The sequence below is a fragment of the Rousettus aegyptiacus genome, unplaced genomic scaffold (genome assembly GCF_014176215.1).
Source record: "Rousettus aegyptiacus isolate mRouAeg1 unplaced genomic scaffold, mRouAeg1.p scaffold_m13_p_2, whole genome shotgun sequence".
Taxonomy (NCBI): Eukaryota; Metazoa; Chordata; class Mammalia; order Chiroptera; family Pteropodidae; genus Rousettus; species Rousettus aegyptiacus.
Window position 1 is genome coordinate 72710222 of NW_023416295.1, and position 6461 is coordinate 72716682.

Consider the following 6461-nt stretch of genomic DNA (forward strand, 5'->3'; position numbering starts at 1 on the left):
ATAAAGTCCTTTGAGTGTGTTGAGCATTGAGCCCAATGGCTCAATCATTTATACGGTATATGACGATGTGATGGCCATTCAGTGCGCCTATCATTAACATTAAGTTCTTTAAACTAAAACCTTAAGCCTCTGGCAAAATAAATTCCCTACACCTATTTATGCCTTCAGGAGAAACCTTTATGTGTCAAGTCTCCAAATATAATTCAATATGTCTTATATATGAAGAAACCTGAGTAGATTAGCACATTCTGTGGCATCTATCAGTGTAAAGAGATAGCATCTGCTTTTTTTATTTGCCAAATGTAAATGAATGTAATTATTTTAGAGAGCTTTCTTTTAGTATGTATGTGTGTGTATATGTATGTATGTGTGTGTATGTGTGTGTATGTATACATATATATATATGCATACACACACACACACACACACACACACACATAAAGGTCAACAGAGTGGTTACATGATATTAACGCCTCATTTTGAATCAATATGTCAGTGGCCCAGGTGAGGCAGTACCCTGAAGGAATGACACAGAACAGAAATATATGTTAATGACAGAGAAAGAAGTAATGTCTGGAGCCTGGGGACCATGCGACCTGTTGAGGTGTCACAGTGTGGGACCCTAGGAGGTCATGGACTACAAAAGAGGGATGAACTAGGAAGCAGGATGTAGCAACACACATGGATATATAGAATTGGAAATAGGAACTTGAGAGAAAAATTGTTTCCACTTTCAGTTGCACCTAGATTGTGTCACTATAAAAGCCAACTGATTTTATAACCCTGGCTGAGTAAGAACAGACGAACAAGCAGTGATAAGGATGGGGGTCCCAGGAAGCTAGATCCAAACCTTCCTCAGCTTATCTCCTCATTATAAGGAATTTGGATCCTGGGAAGCTATTTGATAAGTCATCTGTAAATCCTTCTGTACTAACAGCAGTTTATCTCCCCATCCAATTCCGCTTTGATCAGGAGAATCTATATGTAAGCTCCTGCTTTAAGGTCTCAGAGACTTATAGGACAACAAAGTGAAAGAGAGGATTAGTGTCATTAAAGGACGTTACAGGCAGTGCCCAGAGCAGAGCAAATAATAATAATACGGTTTAGCATCTTGCACACAGCAGGGAAGGCAAGATGGACACCACAGGAGCCCAGAGGGAAGAGAGCGGGTCATGTTGGCCAAAGGGTTTCCCTTTGGGAAAATGTATGAACACACAGTTTTGTGTACATTGTGTATTTGGATAATGTTTTGATGGTTAACTTTATATGTCTACTTGGCTGGGCCACAGGGTACCAAGATGTTTGTTTAAATATTATTCAGGGTGTTTTTGTGAGACGAGATGAACATTTAAATCAGTGGACTTTGAGGAAAGCTGATTGCCTGCAATGATGTGGGTGGCCTCACTCTATCAGTTGAAAGTTTTACTACAACAAATAGATCACTCTCCCTGGAGCAGAAGAGAATTCTCCAAAAGATAGTCTTCAGACTTTATCTAGATCATCAGCCCTTCCTGTTTCTATAGCAGACTGCCTTTGGACTCAAACTGAAACATTGGCTTTCCTGGGTCTCCAGCCTTCTAGCCCACCTTGTAGCATGTGGACTTGTCAGCTTCCATAATTGAACATAAAGAATTAACCAACAACCTATTGGTCTTGTTTCTCTGGAGAACCCTAATAGAAAAGGGATGCTTACAGAGAGTGGGGAGATATCTCATCAGCAAACAGAATAAAACTGGCTGGCCCCACCCGCACCCAAAAGAATGGCCACATGTAATATTTTTAAGCAATTCTCATGCTCAATTTCTCCATTTCTTTCTAACTGTTACTCCTAATGTAAAGGGTGGAAAATTTTCAATGGCCAACTTCTGATTCTGTAATCCGCTTACTTGTTTGATGTTAACCACGGTGTGGTAATCTGCCTACTTGTTTAATGTTAACCAGGGTGTGGTTCTAGGCTTTACAAGCTGCCTCTTTTGGGAGCTCAGGACTGATCTCTTCTAACCCTGCATGGTAGGGAATCAGTTGCTGGCCGGCTAATAAAGGCTCACAGTTTATCTCAATTGGCTCCACAGGTTTTAGATTTGAGCGAACCACAACATTTGGAGGCCCCAGCAAGATTTCTCCAAAGGGAGAGATCTCCTAAGACTCACGACCCTGGTCTTCTTGGGTGAGGACCTGCCCCATCCAGGGGACGGCTGCTGAGAGACGTTCCTCAGCCCCAGACACCAGGCAGACTCGCCCAGGAGGGCAGGTGGACAAAAGATTCAATTCTGTAACAATTGGGCACGAGCAGCTTCACTGGTGAGTCAGACTGCACTACAGGTATCCAAGTTTGGGGGTATCTGTACGTTGGTGGGCCCTAAGGGGACCTAGTGGAAGACTGGACACAGCAATACTTCCCTAATTTGGTCAAGGTCTGAGACATCAGACTTGATGACAGGTTTTTGGGTATGATAGCGTTTTGTGCTCTGTATTGTGTCTGTCTGGACTGGTTTTTCTATTCTGTATTGTGTCTGTCTGTCCAGACTGGTTTTTGTCTGTCTATATTGTGTCTGTCCATCCGGACTGGTGGAATGTACTGTTTTCCTTAGGTCTGGCCTCCGTGGCCCCGTCCAACTAGACTCTGGGTCAGCGGCTGATCCTAGCCCTGGCTCGTTTGGCTTTTGTGGGAATTTTCTCTTTTCTTGCCTGTTTTTACTAACATGAGTCAGGCTTCTTCCTCGAATCGTCCTACCCACTTCAGTGCCTCCTTAACCATTTTAAGAATTTCAGGAGACGAGCCTAAGCCTACAGAGCTAGTGTCACTCCCTTCAACCTTCAGAGGTTCTGCCAGTTAGATTGGCCCACATTTGGAACAGGGTGGCCATCAGAGGGGTCACTCAATCTGCAAACAGCCTTTCAGATGAGGAAACTGAGCTACAGAAAGTTTTAGATTAGAGCAGTAGGAAAATGGTTATGTAAATAGGGATTAAAAGCGAAGATGTCATTGAAAGCTAGTGAAGGGATGAATGTACATTCGTATTGGAGATTTGGGTCTAAAGAGTGACTAAACATAAAATTGATTAAAGGTTCACAAAGTATCCGTAAGGCAGAATTCTAAAATAATAAAGTCTCCTTTCTAACTAGTTCTTCAGTTTACAGTAAAATTTATTCTTATAGGAAAATAAATTTGTAAAAGAGGTCTGCTTTAATTGATTTAGAAAGAAGTAAGCACTTATAGATAAATTAAGTCTTCCTAAAACTGTCAGAAAAATAGAAACTAATCCAAATGTTTGGTTTTGTTTTATCAAGTCTACATAATATGCTATTTCTCCTAGTTAAGATTTACCATATTTTTAAAAATCATACTATGTGAAGGTTTTTTGTATAGTCATATTTACCTTTGAAATCTTTTATTATCACTTTGGTTAAATAGATAACTAAGTATTGTTTCCAGTGACCTGTGATCTTATTTAATCAGGTGATCAAACCTTGTGACATTATGACAAATTTAGAAATTAAGACTATTAAGAGTTATGAATCCTAGTATATGTAAATGAATTACTAGGAATAATACAAGTGAAGGAAAATAAAAATGTTTTGAGATATGAAGGATGTGTTTTTAAGGAAAAGGAGAGTAATTTTATCATAAAATAGTTTCAGGTTATTTAAAGGTTGTTTTGAGGCACAAAAGTGGAAAATAAAGGACAAAAACATAGGTGAATATATGAAGTTGTAAATGAAAAGAGAAAGAGAAAAATCGTGTTTTATATGGTCAAGTTGGCTAAAATTAAATGTATTTATCATAAGATTTTAAAATGAACTTTAATATTAACAGTGTGCTGACACAAAACTGGAGTTTGGATTATTTGTCTGTTCCTAATAAGACATTGTAAAAGATTTTTCTTTACCTGTAAGCAATACACTTATGAAACAAATAAAAGAAAAATGTTAAGCTAATTCAGTCTATTTGATATATTAAATTATATGGAAAGCATTGTCAAGTAATAAATGATGTTTAACCTTCTTTAGGTTAGATTTTTATGAATATATGTTACTAATACAAGTATTTTCAGAAATTGTATAAAGTTCCTAGAAATTTGTCAATATCTTTGCTATTCATATGTCCTTGTATAATGGTATCAGTCATAATTTCAGTTATTATAAATTGATGTATGTCATGAATATCAAGAATGGACCTGACTATTCAGAAACAAAGAGCTTATAGAGAAACAAAGGGCATGACTCTGATTTGAGCCATGGCAGTAAAACTATTACAATAATTAGATTGAGTGAATACATGGTCTTGATATTAAAATTGGAATTTTGGATAACAGGAAAGATCTGTATAATTAGAAACATCAAAACCCTTCTTTCTCAGAGAAACCACAAGGACTAATCTCTCCTTTGGAGATTATCTTCTTTACTCATCAGCCAACCTGGGATGACTGCCAGCAGCTCCTCCAGGTCCTTTTTACCTCGGAGGAGCAAAAGCGGATCCTCTGAGAAGCTGCCAAAGTGTGTTAGAGCCGAATGGGCAGCCCACCGCTGATACTACCCACGTCCATCGTGTCCTTCCGAATACTCATCTACCCTGGAACCCCAACACTGAACAAAGTAAGGAGGCTCTCAAATGGTATCGCCAGCTTCTGCTCCAGGGCCTCTAGTCTGCCACCCGATGACCCACTAACTTATCTAAGGTAAGTGATGTCATCCAAACTAAGAATGAATCACTGGTGGCGTTCCTGGAACAACTCTTAGAGTCGTAATGATTGTGTACCCCTATTGACCCAGAGGACCCTAATAATAGGAGGGCTGTGAACTTAGCCTTTGTCAGTCAGCTGGCCCCAGATATTAGAAAGAAACTGCAGTGGAGGGAAGGGTTTGAAGGAAAGAAACTGTCTGAGCTGGTCGAGATAGCCCAAATAGTATTCAACAATAGAGATGGGGTAGGATCAAGATTCTGCTTGTAACTATGCAAGGAGCTCAGCCAAAGGGACTGCCAGGAAAAGGCAAAGGCCAAGAACAGGCACCCAGGGTGAACAATGGACCCAGGAGAGTCGAGTTAGAGAAGGACCAATGAAGAATAAGGAAGAAATACTAGCTCTTCTTGAGACAATTTGGCTGATAAGAAAGTAGCATCCATCCATTGCCCAGGGCACCAGAACTTGGGCTCTGAGGTAGCATAAGGCAACTCCTTCACTGATCAAACAGCAAAGGAGGCTGCCCAAAAACCAAGCTGCCAATTGACATTGTGCTGGCCCTGCCAGCCCTACTGTCCAAGGTGCTAACGGACACCCCTGCCTATACTTCAGGAGAAGTTGAACTAAGCAACACTGGGAGGCAAAGAGGAATCTACTGGGTAGGTTAGGCTCCCGGATGGCCACATCGTAGTACCTGAGACCTTGAGTTGAGACCTTTTAATCCAGGTTCACCAGAGCACTCATTTGGTAGGAACCAAGTTAATTGAACTGTTGAAAAAGACACTATTACATTCTGGGGCTGCAACAAATACCCAAACAGGTATCAGCCCTGTGCCACATCTGCATGGACAGGCACCAGGGGAACATCAGGAGTTGGATGTCAGCCTGGGAACCTTCGGATTCAAGTATTTGCTTGTGTTCATTGTTCAGGATGGACTGAAGCCTTTCCTACCAGCAAGAGACCCCTTAGGAAGTAGCGAAGAAATTAGTCTCAGAAATATGTCTCTATTAGGCCTGCCCATAACACTGGGGTCTGACAACGACCCAGCTTTCATCGCCCAGACCAGCCAATCTCTAGCAAAAGGGATCAATTGGAAATTGCATTTATAGGCCTCAGAGTTCAGGGAAAGTAGAAAGAATGAATAGAACCTTGAGAGAAACCTTAACTAAATTCAAACTGGAAACTGGCGAAAACCAGGTAAGCCTCCTTCCTTTCGCCCTATTAAGGGCACGGTGCACCCCCTACTGTAAGGGAATCACACCCTATTGTAAGGGCAGCAAGCCTTATGAAATAATGTTTTGAATACCCCCATCTCTCCTCCCCAAGTTAGGAGAAGAAAAGCTAACAGAAGTTAAGTCTGTGCAGGCCCTCCATCTCGCATGGCAAAAGACCCACCAACTGGTCTCTGCCAACAGAACAACTGCTCAGCATTCATTCCAGCCACACAACCACACTCCAGGCGATTGGACCTGGGTGAAAAAGGTACAGCCTGCTTCTATTGAACTCCATTGGGATGGACCTATCTCTGTCATCCTCACAACACCCGCCGTGGTCAAGATAGCTGGACACCACCACAGACATCAGAACAATGGACCCTGAGTCGTGTTGAGGACCCACTAAGGATAAGACTATCAAGGGTCCAGTCTGGACCATCTTCTGTCCTCTTCTAATCTTCTAACTATAACCCCAGCAATCCCCACCAGCCTGTGTTATATGACTGGGAGCTTACCAGGACAGAAACTGGCATTCCTATTTCTACTTAGTAGCTCCAAATGGGG